The following is a 19,389-nucleotide window of genomic DNA, read 5'->3' on the forward strand; positions in this document are numbered from 1 at the left end:
TCAATGAAGTTCTTTGTCAAACAAATCGGAAATCGGGAAAAAAATTGTTGGACAATAAGTAAGACATTGGTCCGTGTATTTGTCCGACTGATATCTAGAACAGAGGATTATATGATCACTTATCTTAAATGGCGTACCATCATCTTCTCAGTTTCGAGAAACCTTGTAAAGAGCTACGATTGCCGATCGGTTCCTGAAGTCATATTTGCAGTAATAGTTATTAGACTTATCCAAGTGGGAGACTGTTGGATAAGGTGTCTAAGTCCATAACTATTTCTGGTATGTACTTGACCCGACCCGGCATGGTCCATTTGGGTTTCATGGCATCATGCAATTGGATAGACTAAATGAGAGAAATAACACTTGGAGATTATTAATATATTATAAGTTCTAATATATTAATAATATTATTTGATTAGTTTGATCAAGAATTAATTTAGAATTAATTATGTGATCAAAAGATAACTAATTAAATATATGGGTTGATTATGTAAATCATCCATATCTTGTATAGTGGGCTAAAAGGCTCCATGGACTATCAAGTTGGGTTCCACCCATAGGATGCTCCATGGATGCTCCATGGGAGTTACAAACCCATGGGTCATGGAAATGAAGAGTCATGACACATTAGGGTTTAACCCTAGATGTGTCAACACTATATAAGTAACATGTTCTCCACCTAAAATCGGCTACACTAAGAAACAAGAGGGATTGGCCGATTTTTGAGAAGTGTGTGTTCTCTCATAAGTTCTTCCAAGAGCATTTGGTGTTGTGTGAAGCATTTGAGGCATCACACTTGGGGTGCTAGGCTCTCAAGGTTTCAAGGAACACAAACAACAACAAGGTAAGTTATTCTATCTATACTTTAAGTTAAAATTGTTCCCCATGTATGCTAGATAGGAATATAACCTTGGAATTCAACTTTGCATGATAATTAGATAAACATAGATCCAAGGTTATTAGGGTTGCATGTACACTTAGGAAGTGTTAGAATGCTCAAAACTCATCTGGAATAACTTCGGGTTGTCACATTATCCCGCCGTTAGAGGGAATTTCATCCTGAAATTAAAACTTTAGATACAATTTATGGATTCGGAAAGAAATACGCATACTTCCACTTTGTTGGATTTCTGCACTCTCAAGTGAATTTGAGTCCTAGTGTGGTGTTCCAACGAAGATTTACTATTGAGATATGACTTAGTTTTGTACGTTAGTCTCTCGATCTATGATTTCGATTGGTTCTACCATGAGGTTTAGACTTTCGTTGATTTCGGTCTCATCAAAGGGATTACTTGGGTTTCATCTGGTAGGCACTTCTTAAGGACAGAGACGTGGAATACCGGATGGATGCTGCTAAGTCTTGAGGGTAGTTGGAGTTTGTAGGCTACGAAATCAATCCGAATGAGGATTTCGAAAAAGTTCTATGTAACTCGGGATACACATTTTAGAATGTAACATGCCTTCTTTCTTATTGTTAACTATCTCGATGGTAAATGTTTTGGTTACTATTTGAGGACTATGTTTATGAAGATGTTCGAATGAATGTCTAATAGATTATCTTTTAGTACTATAATTGAAAAGGATTGCAAGCAGAAGGGTTGTCAAAGAGGAATATACATGTGGCAACGGTGGGATCGGTGGCCGTCTCACCTTGTCCTATAGCTAGGACTCTTCTAGCGTTGCCAGTTGTTGCTACATTAAGGTAGTTTCTCTTATAATGCCCGACTTTACCGCAACCATAACAGGCCTGACTGATACCCGCTCCAGAAGCTTGATTTGTTGGTGTTCTGCAACTTCGCACAAGGTGTCCCTCATGGCCATAATTTCTGCAAAATTTCACACGACAGGGACCGGGGATGTGGTGGTGGTAACTGCATTGGTTACACCACAGAAGAATACTGGCATATCCGGTGACAGGTGCTTGGGCTGGGAAACCTACGACTGAAACAGCAGCAGGGGTAGTGGCAGTGTGGGCTGCCACCATCTGTTGTTTCTTCGAGAACTCGTGTGAAGGCTGGCTTTTCTCCCTTGTCTCCAAAAATTTTCTTTTCTCACTACTTCTCTCTATCGGCTCAGGAGTGGTGGCTGCTTCCTCTATGTCTTCACTATGGTCAATCAGGATTTATGCTAGGCATTTGGCGCTGTCGTATGTATCCGGTTTCGCAGCTAAAACGTTCCCTTTGGTTGGCTGGGTCAACCCCCAGATGAACCTCTCAACCATTTTGCTTTCCGGGGTAACCATCCTGAAGATTCATATCATTTCTTGTAACCTTTTGTAACTCATTTCGATAATCCAATCATCGTTTCCAATTTTGTTTCTGATTTCGTCATTTAATTAAGTCATAATTGTGGGACTTCTATTATGACTTAATAATTGGAAACATTTTAGAATCGACCATATTGGGTTACAGTAATTCAATCGGGTGCGACCAAAAGCACCGTATAATGCCGGTATCGGGTAGAATTCCACCGTGCCCAAAACTTTGACACTATTTAAAGATGTTTAAGCTTCCATTTGAAGTTTTTGCTCTATCTCACTACTCTCTCTCTAACCTCTCTCCTCATCCAAAGATTCAAGGTCCAAAACATTAACTTAAGGCTCCAAATCTTTGAGGTAACATCCCTAACTTGTTGTCTAACCTCTTAGGCCTTGAAATTCGTGTCTAATCTATCATTTTGGACCTGGAACATGTGTTTATGACCAAGGAGCACGCTTGGGCCGTAAACACATAATAATGGGGTTTTTAAGCACTTTAACCCTTCCAAAGAACCATTTGGACTTAGATATGACCTTAAGGCTTACAAACCCGGAGTTAGAACACCCTAGACATGGATTTTGAGGGACAAACATGAGTTTACGGCCAAGGAATGTGCTTGGGCCATAAACCCCTCAAACCTGGAGAGTAAACTCATTTAAACATGTTAGAATGCCTTGTAACTTCACCAAAAGCCTTGGAATAAATCCCAGAATCATCTAAAAATAGTTTCGGAACCATAAATATGTCAAACACCCTTCATTTGAGGGTTTATGGCCATAACATATGCTCTAGGGCTGTAAACTCCTAATTTTGTGTCATTTAATGCCCTAAATTCATACCAAGGCTTGGAAAATTAATTAGAATCACATGTGATTGTCCTAAGCATCATAAAATAAATACGGTTTGAGCTTGGGGGAGTTTACGACCGTAAACTCCATGTTTACATCCGTGAACTCCCATAATTGGTGTACATGTTCATTCAATTTATTCCAAGGGATTAGAAAAATCCATTCTAGCATTCCCCATGTCCATTTAAACCATTTAGCACTCAAAATCACCCAATCATGAGTTCACGGCCGTGAACTCATGTATGTAGGGGATAAATGGCTGAAAACTCATTAGGGAATTTACTCTTAAAGAGTAAACTCAAATTCCAAGTCCCTCACATTATTACACGTCCGTAGATGTCACCCGGGTCACTCCAAACACTTGTTTTGAGGTCTTTTAATTCATTGGAGTGTATTATCATATCTAATTAGTGTTTTAATGTCTAATTAGATACCTTTGGATACCATTTCATATTACATAGGAACCTCGCATGTTAACTAGCCTCAAACCAATGTTTAGTGTCCGAATCAGTAGCAACTTCTCGTCTGGTGAGTTCATACCCCTACCCTTTTGTTGGAATAGTGTCTAAGGCTGCAACTATATCAGGCAAGTATTTGACCCGATTGTGCATGGTCCTTTTGGGTTGCCTTCACCATAGCAACTTGGTAGGATGCTTTATTATGAGAGAATAGATATTATTAATATATTATGAGAATAATATAAGGAATAATAATATAGTTATTTGATTAATATAAGTCATAGATTAATTAGTATTAATTTGGTGACTTAAGGAGATTAATCAAAGAAGAGGGTATAAACTGTCAATTGTTTGATAGTTAAACTTTAGACTGTAAATCCTTATTGGATAAAGGGTTGGACGAATTCTAGGCTAGGATAAGTCCTAAATTTGTCCAAGGCATTATCTTGGAAGGATTTGGATTGCTTTGAGTAATAGTTATCCAACTAGGGTTTAAGCTGTAACCCTTAAGGAGTATACAAGCATAAATAGACCCTATGGGATAGAGAATTCAACAGATCCTCTAAAGTAAGGATAACCTGGCCAAATTTCACCTCTCTCCTCTCTCTCAAATGATCCTCTTTGCTAGTTGGTGTTTGTAAGCCATTAGAGGTGTGACAATTGTGACTCTAGAGCTCCAAGACAGCAAGATCAAACAAGAGAATCAAAGGTATGTTTGTAGATCTGTTTTTGTGTTGTTCTTACACCTAATAAGTCATTGGAAGCCTTGGATTGAAAGCGTGTTTAATAGAAAAACCTAGATCGAAGCATTAGTGTTTGTATGTGCACATAGGAATGTTCTTATGTACAAAACCCATTAGTGGTATCAGAGCCTTGATTGGTTTCTATTAAATTGATGCTTGAATGTTTGAATCTTAACTGAAAAATTCGACTTTTATGTTTCTGAGTCATGGACTCGGCGAGTTGGCCTGACTCGGCGAGTCCGAGCGTCAGGATTAGCCAAAAACGGGATTTTTTCATATTTATCTTATGGAAACTTGTGACAATCGTCAATCTTGAGTCAAGTCAAGCCATCAAGTCAAGCCGGCCAACTCTATTAAACCTTGTGTATTAGGGTTGGTGTTATGTTCGTATTGTATAACTTGCTATATTAATGGGAAAACATCACTAGAGAAAAGTTTTGTGTTAAAAATTTTCCTAAGCCTTAGTACTAATCAGTGAATTAAACTGATGAAAACCATGTTGCATACTCATCGGGAATGTGTAAGATCCTTAAACAAGGCTTAACAGGGTTTACGAACCATGCATTGCGGTGCCGGACACTCACAACTATCCCACATGGATCCTCTCTCAATCGTTTTCACTCTATCTCTGTTTATGACAAATCTCTCCTAAATCTCTCCAAGTATGTGAAATCTCTCTCAAATATCTCTCTGTATGAGAAATCTCTCCAAGAATGTCAAATCTCTCCCAAATCTCTCTAAGTAGGTGAAATCTCTCTCAAATATCTCTCTATATGAGAAATCTCTCCAAGAATGTTAAATCTCTCTCAAATCCCTCCAAGTATGTGAAAACTCTCTCGAATATCTCTCTATATGAGAAATCTCTCCAAGAGTGTTAAATCTCTCCCAAATCTCTCTAAGTAGGTGAAATCTCTCTCAAATATCTCTCTATATGAGAAATCTCTCCAAGAATGTTAAATCTCTCTCAAATCCCTCCAAGTATGTGAAAACTCTCTCGAATATCTCTCTATATGAGAAATCTCTCCAAGAGTGTTAAATCTCTCCCAAATCTCTCCACGTATGTGAAATCTCTCTCAAATATCTCTCTGTATGAGAAATCTCTCCAAGAATGTCAAATCTCTCCCAAATCCCTCCAAGTATGTGAAAACTCTCTCGAATATCTCTCTATATGAGAAATCTCTCCAAGAGTGTTAAATCTCTCCCAAATCTCTCCAAGTGTGAGAAATCTCTCCCAAATCTCTCTCAAAAGCATCCCGCGACTTTTTGGAATCATTCGGGTCATTCCAGCCCTTAACCGGGTCAAAAACGGCTTAAAACGGGGCGAAAACGAGAAAAATGGACCTTAGGAACCGAAACCCTCTTATAAGAGGCGAAGTTCCTTAGGACCGAAAGGTCCTCTTAGGAACCGAAGGTAAGAAGACCGAAACCGAGAGCAAGAAGCAAGAACCGGAACCGAAAGTACTGTTCACGACAGAGCGCTCGGTGCCTCTCGGTCCGCCCCCACTCTCTGTTCGCGCCGCACTCTCGGTCCGACCCCGCCTCTCTGCCTCTCGCGCACTCTCGGTCCGACCCCGCCTCTCTGCCTCTCGCGCACTCTCGGTCCGACCCCGCCTCTCTGCCTCTCGCGCACTCTCGGTCCGACTCCGCCTCTCTGCCTCTCGCGCACTCTCGGTTCTTCCCTCCTTCTCCTCTCCTCTCGGCTCCTTCCCTTCTCTCTTCTTCTTCTCTCGGTTCCGCCTCCCTCTCTCTCTCGGTTCAGCATAAGAGGGCCGAACCTCGGCCAGGCTTCGCATTTTTGTCATTTTCAGCCCATTTTTGATATTTTTAACATTTTAAGCCCGTTTTTCGTGATTTTAAAGCGGGATTTTCTCCAGAAATCTTATTTTAACATAATAAACCCTAAATATTCATAATTTAAACATATTTTTATAAAAATCATTAATTAAATAATAAAGATTTAATGGGGGATTTATTTAAGGTAGAGTGTTGACTTTGCCTTAACTTATGACACAAGCAACCACCCCACACCCACTCTATGACCAGCCATACCTCCCCACCTTACCTATGTCACTTCAATGTTCCCTTACACTCAAATTTCACTCACTCCCACGTTTTTGAGCTGGAACAAACAACCACACTCCTCATTTTCTCTCATTTCTCTCATTCCACTAAGTAACAAACACCACTTTTTCTCTCAAACTCTTCTACACAAATTTTCGAGATCCAAGGCTGATTTCAAGTGTTCTTCCACACTTAGTAAGTAAAAATTCATCCTCCCTATTACTATTTCACTTCATTCTACTCAAATCTTTGGTTGCTTACACAAACTCCCTAACTATGATGTTAGATTCTCGAAAACCTTCAAGGCATCTCCAAGTGTTCTTGAATTAAACACTTCCATCCTTCAACAATCATCTACTGAAATCACTCGAGGTGAGTTCATACCCCTACATTTTCATAATTTCTCAAGTTTTCAGGGGGTGAATACAAGTTAAAACACTAAGAACCTATCAAAAATTTTCTAACAGCCTTCATCAGAAAAGTTCAACTCCATTCACGGACTGTTTTGGGAATCTTAAATATTTTTGTTTTCAAAACTGTACAAGGTGCAAATAGTTCAAGTTTTTAGCTTTAAAATGGCTACTTGCACATCTCCATACGATTTTTCTACAATTTATGGTGATTTTTACAAAACTGCCTATCATTTCAAACAACAATCCGGACCAGTCTGTGATTTTGGACTTTTTCACCCAAGTTAGAGGTCATATTAATTTGTGATAAAAATTATGAACAAACTAGACACATTTTGTGAACTCTCAGAGTTTACGGATCTAGATTTCGACTTCGTATGATTTTTCTATGATTTTTCCAAAACAGGGCAGAATCGCTAAATTTTGCCAACAGCATGTAAATATCATAACACTTTGTATTATGTTGAGCAAAGTGTATAATCATAAGTTTTAGTATTTGTATGTGTTTCCTTGTTAGTTTACCATTATGAACTGAAACTATGAAATTCATACTAAATATTAAATATTACTCATTCATTTTGGAACACGTATCATTAGACTATAAAAAGTATAGTTTGATAAATTCACAATACTAATACATTTCCATAAGAGGATTCATACATATTACATACATTTTAGATAAACTATAATAGGTATAGTTTATGATACATCACTCAACGCACTCGTACCAAAAAGGGTACATCCATACAAGAAAGATTTATATTCACACACATTTTACGTAAACCTGTTAACCTATGTTGTGAGACTCTCTCTCTCTCTCCCCGTACGTCCGAGTGCGGGATATAATTCCTGGTAGTTATAATCAGAATCTCCTTGAGGGAGAACGTGATACTTGTATATAGATCTATATTGGGTTTGACACCCCACACCTTGCTGCTAGCTACAGTGGGACCTGCAGGTCTACGGGTGACAAATGTCATTTCATTTTCGCGACGCCTGAGAAACGTTGTGGCAGGTTCACATAGTCACAGTATGATTATAGCGACTCACTTAGGGGGATAACAATTCATGAAGTTTACGGGGTTTCATAAAACCGAAGTAGGTTTTAGGTTGATAAAAGAAATTTTACTTTCCATAACATTTTAAACTCACAACGTTGTTACTAAGAAACGATGATTTCTCATACACTCTAGCCTTTGGTTATAAGGCTACATTTCTCGGATTTCAAGGGAAATACCGGATTTTTCTGAAACAAACGCGACATTTACTTGTGAATTACTCCTACTAAGTTTATTAATAAAAGCTTATGAACTCACCAACCTTTGTGTTGACACTTTTCAAACAACTTGTATTCACAGGAAAACACTAATCAGGTTATCAAGTGCTTTTGAGGATGGGACGTTAAGGCGTCAAACTTTTCACATTTTGACAACATATTGTAATTGATTTTGAAACATGTAATTCATACAAGTGATGTAACTTTTTCAATTATATATATGTTGGTTGTGTTTGCTTAAATTACTATTAAAATTGTGGTTATGATGCTATACATGAAGTCCTCCACCCCCGGACGTTTCCGCCATCCTTGGTTTGGGGGTGTGACAGATTGGTATCAGAGCACGGTTTATAGTGAATTAAGTATGTCAACCACATAAGATATACAAACTATAAACACATTTGGGACTAAAAGTCTCTGATTCTTAAAGTGATTTAAAGAGTTGTACTTTTAGAAAACAAATAATTTCTTGTTTTAAAGTATACTTGCATGCAGTCTATACTAGCATGGTGTCATAACTTAGGAGAACATAAATTGAAAGAGGAGGAGTCGAACATTATTAATACGCCTTAGCATGTGTAATCAGTTCTGGGAAGGATATAGCCTGATCAACTATATCCATCCAAGAAGTAACTTACGCACACTAAGGAATAGTCGTAATGAGCGACAAATCTGAAAACCTAATTACACTCCATAAAGAACACGCTAAGAACCAAATATAAACATTTAAAAATACTATATGAGTATTTGTACGTTTCTATAGCGCCAAATTATTATCTTCCGATACGTACTTCTTAATCCCGTTTCTCGTGCAGACGACATGGCAGGATTTCACATACCCGGGGACCCCTATTTTCCCAATCAGGGAAACGCGGGATGGATCGAAGACGAGCCCGAGGAGGATCCCGAAGAGGAACCCGAGGAGGATCCCGAAGAGGAATCCGAGGAGGATCCCGAAGAGGATCCCGAGGAGGAGCCCGAGGAGGAAGACGAACAAGGAGAAGAAGAGGAAGACGACCAAGAAGAAGAGGAAGAAGAGGAAGACGACCAGGAAGAAGAGGAAGAAGAGGAAGGTGATGAGGTAGTCATGGTTGGGAACGAAGCGGAGGAACCACCAGAAGTATTCAACCCTCCCTACATCGCGAGGGTACCCGCGCACCGTTTTGGTTACAATGGACCTGAACCCCCTTGGGTAACAACGATCGAAAGATGGAGCCGACAACAACGCCAACGGTCACCATATGGCTACCAACGAGGTTACTATGATCTCACTCATGGTGGACCGGCTGACAGGGCTCTCCCCGTCACGATACAACGAATGGCAAGAATGGATGATCGTGGTAGGACAACGACAGATCAGGTCCGGGAGTTAAGTGCCATTGTACAGTCTACTACGGATTGCACCAGAAACCTGGAACGAGACTCCCACCACCGAGACCAACTCATTCGAGACCTTCTCGCGGCTCAAGCAGAAACAAGAGAGTATCGGGAAAGGTACATGGCACTCGAAGAGAGAATGGTTGCAGCCGAACGCAAATTGGCGGAACTACAGGGCGCATCGACATCATCGCAGCCTCCGTCAAAGAAGGGTCGCAGTGATTAGAACTCGTTGCTATTCTTCCGTCTTAGTAGTAGAATTTTATAAGTACGCGTTGGTGCTACTCCTTGTATGTAGGTCGACCCTGCGACTATGTGATTACACTATTCAAAGGGCTTTTGTAACGCCAAAAAAAAAAAAAAAAAAAAAAAAAAAAAAAAAAAAAAACTACCTTTTGTAATGATGTAATGCAGACCCCTATGAGGTCAAACTTTTCTCTCTAAACGTTATGTACTAAAAGTTATCAATGAAATTTGGCTTGTGTTTTATTTATTGAATGTTTGGCACTATACATCATAACCTGATCACACAAACAGTTTACGAATAATAAAGTTATGATAAAAAAATACAAGAGGGATGGAACCAGTATCACTCGACTCATTATCACTATTGAAGTCTTACCGACTAGTCATTTTTTTATGACAGAACCATGCCACCAAGGAAAAGACCAAGGCCTTCCAACAACCCAGTGCCGCCTCCACCACCACCTCCGCAGTTTGATCCTGCAATGTTCCAGGCTGCAGTGACGGCAGCTGTGGCGGCAGCAATGTCGCAAATGGGAACCCATGGTTCCGGCGGTTCTGGATCCGGAGCTACCAATTCCATTCATGGGGACAGCACGGGGCGTACGAGGGAGTGCACTTACAAAGACTTCACGAATGGCAAACCCGATCCTTTCAATGGAAGCGGGGGCGTCATCACACTGGTGCAATGGTTCGAAAGGACCGAGGCAGTTTTTGAAATCTGCGCTTGTCCCGAAGCGAGCAAGGTCAAGTATGCGGCATTCACTTTCACTGGAGAAGCACTTACTTGGTGGAATGGCCGAGTTAAGTCACTTACTCCTGCAGTAGCTAACGCAATCAGCTGGGAGGATTTGAAAGCCCTAATGTTAAAGGAATACTGCCCGAGGGGCGAAATACAAAAACTTGAAGAAGAACTTTGGAACCTCAGGATGACAGGCACTGATCTTGAAACTTATACTGCCCGCTTCAACGACCTAGCACTCCTCTGTCCAACAATGGTCACTCCAGAAGAGAAGAAGGTGGAACGATATCTCTGGGGCCTATCATCCCAGATTCAAGATAGTGTCTTGGCCTCGAAACCCACTACCTTTGAGAGTGCCAAGGAATTGGCACAACAACTCATAGATCACAAGGCTAGCCGTGGTACCGTGATGACCACCACCGACCGAACAAAAGGAGGGAACAACAAGAGGAAGTTCTGGAGCAATAAAAGGAAGCAACCAATTCAAGACCCCACCAAAAAGCAACCGATTGTGGCTGTACGTGCCGCCACTACTGCCGTCGCTCCAGCGCCACCGAAACCGTATACAGGAACTCTTCCCAAGTGCAACAAGTGTAACTACCACCATAACGGTGCTTGTCGAGAGTTACACTGCAATAACTGTATCAAAAAGGGGCACACTGCACGATTCTGTAGAGCGACTACCCAACCCGCCACACAAGTCGCTACGACCGCCAACACTGGGGCAAGCCAAGCCTGCTATGGATGTGGTGAAACGGGACACTTCAGGAGGAACTGCCCCAAGGCACGAGCCCCTAATGCTGGGGGTGTAGGGAGAGTCCTAACTTTAGGACAGGGAGAAGCAGTCAAGGATTCCTCTGTGGTTACTGGTACGTTCCTCCTCAATAACTCTTATGCATGCGTACTTTTCGATAGTGGGGCAGAAAGGAGTTTCATAAGTCACCAATTCAAACATATACTTAAGCAAAATTCTCAACCACTAGAAGATTCTTACATCGTAGAAATGGCAAATGGAAAGGTTGAGCGCGCTAATGATATTTACATAGGGTGTACTCTCACTCTAGACAACCATTTGTTCAAAATCGACCTTATGCCGGTCACCATAAAAAGCTTCGATATAATCATTGGTATGGATTGGTTAAGCCTTCATCGTGCCGACATTCTATGTTACGAAAGGGCCGTCCGCCTCAATCTGCCGAATGGCAACGTTCTCACCGTTTATGGTAATAAACCTAGTGCGAACCTGCAAATCATCTCTTGTGTTAAAACCCAAAAGTACCTCCGAAAGCAATACCAGGTTTTCTTAGCCCACATCGTAGACAAGAAACAGGAGGTGAAGGACATCAAAGAAATTCCAGAAGTATGCAACTTCCCTGATGTTTTCCCAGACGATCTGCCTGGTGTACCACTCGCACAACAAGTCGAATTTCGGATCGACTTAATCCTAGGAGCTACCCCCGTCGCCAGGGCTCCCTATCGCTTAGCACCGGCAGAAATGCAAGAACTATCCAGCCAATTGAATGAACTATTGAGCAAAGGGTTCATCAGGCCAAGCTTCTCACCTTGGGGAGCACCAGTCTTATTTGTAAAGAAGAAGGATGGGTCTTTTCGCATGTGCATAGACTATCGAGAACTAAACAAACTCACTATCAAGAACCGTTATCCCCTACCCCGAATCGATGACCTCTTCGACCAGCTCCAAGGAGCCAGCTACTTTTCAAAAATCGACCTGAGGTCGGGCTATCATCAACTGCGAGTTCAAGAAGAGGATATTCCCAAGACGGCATTCAGAACTCGCTATGGGCACTATGAGTTTGTAGTGATGCCATTCGGGTTAACAAATGCTCCTGCGGTATTCATGGATTTGATGAATCGAGTGTGTCGACCCTTCTTGGATAAATTCGTCATCGTATTCATCGACGATATCCTGGTCTATTCGAGGAGCGAAGAAGAGCACAGACATCACCTACGACTAGTTCTGGAAGTTTTAAGGACCGAGAAGCTTTACGCTAAATTCTCAAAGTGTGAATTTTGGCTCCGAGAAGTAGGATTCCTTGGCCATGTAGTAAGCAAAGAAGGAATACATGTGGACCCCTCGAAGATCAAAGCAATCGAAGATTGGTCAACACCTACAACGCCGACAGAAATCCGATAGTTTTTGGGACTCGCAGGCTACTACCGAAGATTCATACAAAACTTCTCCAAAATCGCTAAGCCTCTCACCACCTTGACTCAAAAAGGGGTGGTGTTCGAATGGGAAGATAAACAAGAAGCCGCCTTCCAGACACTAAAGCAAGCCCTATGCAGCGCACCAGTCTTGTCTCTTCCAGAAGGAACTGATGATTTTGTGGTGTATTGCGATGCTTCAAATCAAGGCCTCGGCTGTGTGCTCATGCAAAGGGGAAAAGTCATCGCTTATGCATCAAGGCAACTGAAGACACATGAAGTTAATTACACCACCCACGACCTTGAATTGGGAGCTGTGGTGTTCGCCTTGAAGATTTGGAGGCACTACCTCTACGGCACCAAGTGCACCATCTTCACTGATCACAAAAGTCTTCAACACATTCTCAATCAGAAAGAACTAAACATGCGCCAAAGAAGATGGGTGGAATTACTGAATGACTACGAATGTGAAATTCGCTACCACCCGGGCAAGGCTAATGTAGTAGCCGACGCCTTAAGCAGGAAAGAATACTCGGGTCGCCGAGTAAAATCCCTAGCCATGACCATCCACTCCCAACTAGCCACCCAGATCAAGGACGCCCAATTAGAAGCCCTGAAACCAGAAAACGTGGCAAGCGAAGCACTAAGGGGGATGGATAAGAACTTGGAAGTCAAAGGGGATGGAGCTCGTTATCTCATGAATCGAATCTGGACACCGAAGTTTGGTGGGTACAGAGACGTTGTAATGGACGAGGCCCACAAGACTCGATACTCCATTCATCCGGGGTCAGATAAGATGTATCTAGACCTCAAAAGGTTATACTGGTGGCCAAACATGAAGGCTGAAATTGCTACTTATGTGAGCAAGTGCCTCACTTGCGCCAAGGTCAAGGTGGAATACCAGAAGCCATCAGGACTACTTCAACAACCGGATATACCCGAGTGGAAGTGGGAGCGAATAACCATGGACTTCGTAACCAAACTGCCTAAGACATCAGGTGGGATGGATACCATATGGGTGGTTGTGGACAGATTGACCAAGTCCGCGCACTTCTTGCCAATAAAGGAAACAGACAAGATGGAAAAGTTGACCAGGACGTACATTAAGGAGATCGTGCGACTACATGGTGTACCAACATCCATTATCTCGGATCGAGATAGTAGATTCACCTCGCGTTTCTGGCAGTCCCTACAAAAATCTCTGGGAACCAGATTAGACATGAGTACGGCCTACCATCCACAAACGGACGGACAAAGTGAGAGAACCATCCAGACGTTGGAAGACATGCTGAGAGCCTGTGTGATAGATTTTGGTAAGGCATGGGATACCCATCTACCGCTTATCGAATTCTCTTATAATAACAGTTATCACACTAGCATTGGAGTCACTCCATTCGAAGCTCTCTACGGCCGCAAGTGTAGATCACCACTGTGTTGGGCCGAAGTTGGAGATACTTAGCTAGCCAGAGGGCAAGTCCCTGATAGCACCCTTACGGGGCCGGAAATCATAAGGGAAACCACAGAAAAGATCATTCAAATTCGGGAAAGACTAAAAGCGTCTCGTGATCGACAAAAGAGTTACGCGGATAAGCGACGCAAACCTTTAGAATTCCAGGTCGGAGACCGGGTACTACTAAAAGTTTCCCCCTGGAAAGGGGTGATACGTTTCGGTAAACGGGGGAAACTAAACCCAAGGTACGTCGGTCCGTTCGAAATCCTTGCCAGGATTGGTCCTGTGGCGTACAAACTCCGACTACCACAAGAACTTAGTAATGTGCACCCTATCTTCCACGTGTCCAACTTAAAGAAGTGTCTGTCTGACGAGACACTCGTAGTACCGCTCGAAGAAATTGAAGTTAATGAAAATCTCCACTTTGTGGAGGAACCCGTCGAGATCATGGATCGAGAGATCAAGAGAACAAAACAAAGTCGCATTCCCATAGTGAAGGTTCGTTGGAACGCGAAACGAGGGCCTGAGTTTACCTGGGAACGTGAAGATCAAATGAAACAAAAATATCCACATCTTTTCCCAAACCCTTGAAGTCCCAGCCGAATTTAAATTTCGGGACGAAATTCCCTCTAACGGGGGGATGATGTGACAATCGTCAATCTTGAGTCAAGTCAAGCCATCAAGTCAAGCCGGCCAACTCTATTAAACCTTGTGTATTAGGGTTGGTGTTATGTTCGTATTGTATAACTTGCTATATTAATGGGAAAACATCACTAGAGAAAAGTTTTGTGTTAAAAATTTTCCTAAGCCTTAGTACTAATCAGTGAATTAAACTGATGAAAACCATGTTGCATACTCATCGGGAATGTGTAAGATCCTTAAACAAGGCTTAACAGGGTTTACGAACCATGCATTGCGGTGCCGGACACTCACAACTATCCCACATGGATCCTCTCTCAATCGTTTTCACTCTATCTCTGTTTATGACAAATCTCTCCTAAATCTCTCCAAGTATGTGAAATCTCTCTCAAATATCTCTCTGTATGAGAAATCTCTCCAAGAATGTCAAATCTCTCCCAAATCTCTCTAAGTAGGTGAAATCTCTCTCAAATATCTCTCTATATGAGAAATCTCTCCAAGAATGTTAAATCTCTCTCAAATCCCTCCAAGTATGTGAAAACTCTCTCGAATATCTCTCTATATGAGAAATCTCTCCAAGAGTGTTAAATCTCTCCCAAATCTCTCTAAGTAGGTGAAATCTCTCTCAAATATCTCTCTATATGAGAAATCTCTCCAAGAATGTTAAATCTCTCTCAAATCCCTCCAAGTATGTGAAAACTCTCTCGAATATCTCTCTATATGAGAAATCTCTCCAAGAGTGTTAAATCTCTCCCAAATCTCTCCACGTATGTGAAATCTCTCTCAAATATCTCTCTGTATGAGAAATCTCTCCAAGAATGTCAAATCTCTCCCAAATCCCTCCAAGTATGTGAAAACTCTCTCGAATATCTCTCTATATGAGAAATCTCTCCAAGAGTGTTAAATCTCTCCCAAATCTCTCCAAGTGTGAGAAATCTCTCCCAAATCTCTCTCAAAAGCATCCCGCGACTTTTTGGAATCATTCGGGTCATTCCGGCCCTTAACCGGGTCAAAAACGGCTTAAAACGGGGCGAAAACGAGAAAAATGGACCTTAGGAACCGAAACCCTCTTATAAGAGGCGAAGTTCCTTAGGACCGAAAGGTCCTCTTAGGAACCGAAGGTAAGAAGACCGAAACCGAGAGCAAGAAGCAAGAACCGGAACCGAAAGTACTGTTCACGACAGAGCGCTCGGTGCCTCTCGGTCCGCCCCCACTCTCTGTTCGCGCCGCACTCTCGGTCCGACCCCGCCTCTCTGCCTCTCGCGCACTCTCGGTCCGACCCCGCCTCTCTGCCTCTCGCGCACTCTCGGTCCGACCCCGCCTCTCTGCCTCTCGCGCACTCTCGGTCCGACTCCGCCTCTCTGCCTCTCGCGTACTCTCGGTTCTTCCCTCCTTCTCCTCTCCTCTCGGCTCCTTCCCTTCTCTCTTCTTCTTCTCTCGGTTCCGCCTCCCTCTCTCTCTCGGTTCAGCATAAGAGGGCCGAACCTCGGCCAGGCTTCGCATTTTTGTCATTTTCAGCCCATTTTTGATATTTTTAACATTTTAAGCCCGTTTTTCGTGATTTTAAAGCGGGATTTTCTCCAGAAATCTTATTTTAACATAATAAACCCTAAATATTCATAATTTAAACATATTTTTATAAAAATCATTAATTAAATAATAAAGATTTAATGGGGGATTTATTTAAGGTAGAGTGTTGACTTTGCCTTAACTTATGACACAAGCAACCACCCCACACCCACTCTATGACCAGCCATACCTCCCCACCTTACCTATGTCACTTCAATGTTCCCTTACACTCAAATTTCACTCACTCCCACGTTTTTGAGCTGGAACAAACAACCACACTCCTCATTTTCTCTCATTTCTCTCATTCCACTAAGTAACAAACACCACTTTTTCTCTCAAACTCTTCTACACAAATTTTCGAGATCCAAGGCTGATTTCAAGTGTTCTTCCACACTTAGTAAGTAAAAATTCATCCTCCCTATTACTATTTCACTTCATTCTACTCAAATCTTTGGTTGCTTACACAAACTCCCTAACTATGATGTTAGATTCTCGAAAACCTTCAAGGCATCTCCAAGTGTTCTTGAATTAAACACTTCCATCCTTCAACAATCATCTACTGAAATCACTCGAGGTGAGTTCATACCCCTACATTTTCATAATTTCTCAAGTTTTCAGGGGGTGAATACAAGTTAAAACACTAAGAACCTATCAAAAATTTTCTAACAGCCTTCATCAGAAAAGTTCAATTCCATTCACGGACTGTTTTGGGAATCTTAAATATTTTTGTTTTCAAAACTGTACAAGGTGCAAATAGTTCAAGTTTTTAGCTTTAAAATGGCTACTTGCACATCTCCATACGATTTTTCTACAATTTATGGTGATTTTTACAAAACTGCCTATCATTTCAAACAACAATCCGGACCAGTCTGTGATTTTGGACTTTTTCACCCAAGTTAGAGGTCATATTAATTTGTGATAAAAATTATGAACAAACTAGACACATTTTGTGAACTCTCAGAGTTTACGGATCTAGATTTCGACTTCGTATGATTTTTCTATGATTTTTCCAAAACAGGGCAGAATCGCTAAATTTTGCCAACAGCATGTAAATATCATAACACTTTGTATTATGTTGAGCAAAGTGTATAATCATAAGTTTTAGTATTTGTATGTGTTTCCTTGTTAGTTTACCATTATGAACTGAAACTATGAAATTCATACTAAATATTAAATATTACTCATTCATTTTGGAACACGTATCATTAGACTATAAAAAGTATAGTTTGATAAATTCACAATACTAATACATTTCCATAAGAGGATTCATACATATTACATACATTTTAGATAAACTATAATAGGTATAGTTTATGATACATCACTCAACGCACTCGTACCAAAAAGGGTACATCCATACAAGAAAGATTTATATTCACACACATTTCACGTAAACCTGTTAACCTATGTTGTGAGACTCTCTCTCTCTCCCCGTACGTCCGAGTGCGGGATATAATTCCTGGTAGTTATAATCAGAATCTCCTTGAGGGAGAACGTGATACTTGTATATAGATCTATATTGGGTTTGACACCCCACACCTTGCTGCTAGCTACAGTGGGACCTGCAGGTCTACGGGTGACAAATGTCATTTCATTTTCGCGACGCCTGAGAAACGTTGTGGCAGGTTCACATAGTCACAGTATGATTATAGCGACTCACTTAGGGGGATAACAATTCATGAAGTTTACGGGGTTTCATAAAACCGAAGTAGGTTTTAGGTTGATAAAAGAAATTTTACTTTCCATAACATTTTAAACTCACAACGTTGTTACTAAGAAACGATGATTTCTCATACACTCTAGCCTTTGGTTATAAGGCTACATTTCTCGGATTTCAAGGGAAATACCGGATTTTTCTGAAACAAACGCGACATTTACATGTGAATTACTCCTACTAAGTTTATTAATAAAAGCTTATGAACTTACCAACCTTTGTGTTGACACTTTTCAAACAACTTGTATTCACAGGAAAACACTAATCAGGTTATCAAGTGCTTTTGAGGATGGGACGTTAAGGCGTCAAACTTTTCACATTTTGACAACATATTGTAATTGATTTTGAAACATGTAATTCATACAAGTGATGTAACTTTTTCAATTATATATATGATGGTTGTGTTTGCTTAAATTACTATTAAAATTGTGGTTATGATGCTATACATGAAGTCCTCCACCCCCGGACGTTTCCGCCATCCTTGGTTTGGGGGTGTGACAAAACTTACCTTAATCATATTAGATCAACCTTAATCCGATTTTGTGATATATATGACTATATTTTTGATCTAATTGAAGATAATTATCAATTAATAAAATATTTGATTTCCTTATATGATAATTATTAATTAAATATGGATGATTATGTGATTTAGATTATTTGTTATTTGATCCTTTAGGTTTTAAATGTTTAAAACTAGTCCTCAAGTGTTGAAATTTATGTTTTGTGATTAAAAGTTTAATTTAGACAATTTAAATTTCAAACCCTAGAATTTTACAAGTTTAAAATACAACCCTATACTAATATAACAAGATTTATATATATATATATATATATATATATATATATATATATATATATATATATATATATATGTATGTATAACTTAAATGCTAGTCTTACCATTAGTAGGCCTCATTCACGAAGCCGGACTATAAGGTGGGTATAAGGTTGCGGCCTATAAAATGGCGCTTAATGAGTGTACACTCACATTCACCAGTCGCTTGATTGGTGGAGGGTCATTAGCCGAACAGGTAGGATAGGGCAACCTGATCCTCTAATTAAAAGTATAATAAGAAATACGAAGTAACTACATGTTTTATTAAAATTTCCCAATCTTAGTTACTTTAGGAAAAGTGAATTGATGCAATCCCATGAAATTACACTTTGCACCTTCCTAAGAAGTTAGTGGAGCGTGTGTGGTTTACCGGCACACTAATTGGTTCTAAGCGAAGGTGGCAAAGGGTGACTCATTTTTTATCATAGTTCGATGGAGTGTGTATGGTTTACTGGCACATCGAATAGGTGATCATTACAATGAAGGCACCATGTTAATTTGCATGGTAATTCACACCCGCTTTGTGATCCTCGGTATCCCAATCACAAACAAGAGGGGCACATCGAGATTTGAACATGCCATTGAAAAGTTTCAATG

Source organism: Lactuca saligna, chromosome 4 (assembly GCF_052625555.1).
Source record: "Lactuca saligna cultivar CGN05327 chromosome 4, ASM5262555v1, whole genome shotgun sequence".
NCBI classification, from domain to species: Eukaryota; Viridiplantae; Streptophyta; class Magnoliopsida; order Asterales; family Asteraceae; genus Lactuca; species Lactuca saligna.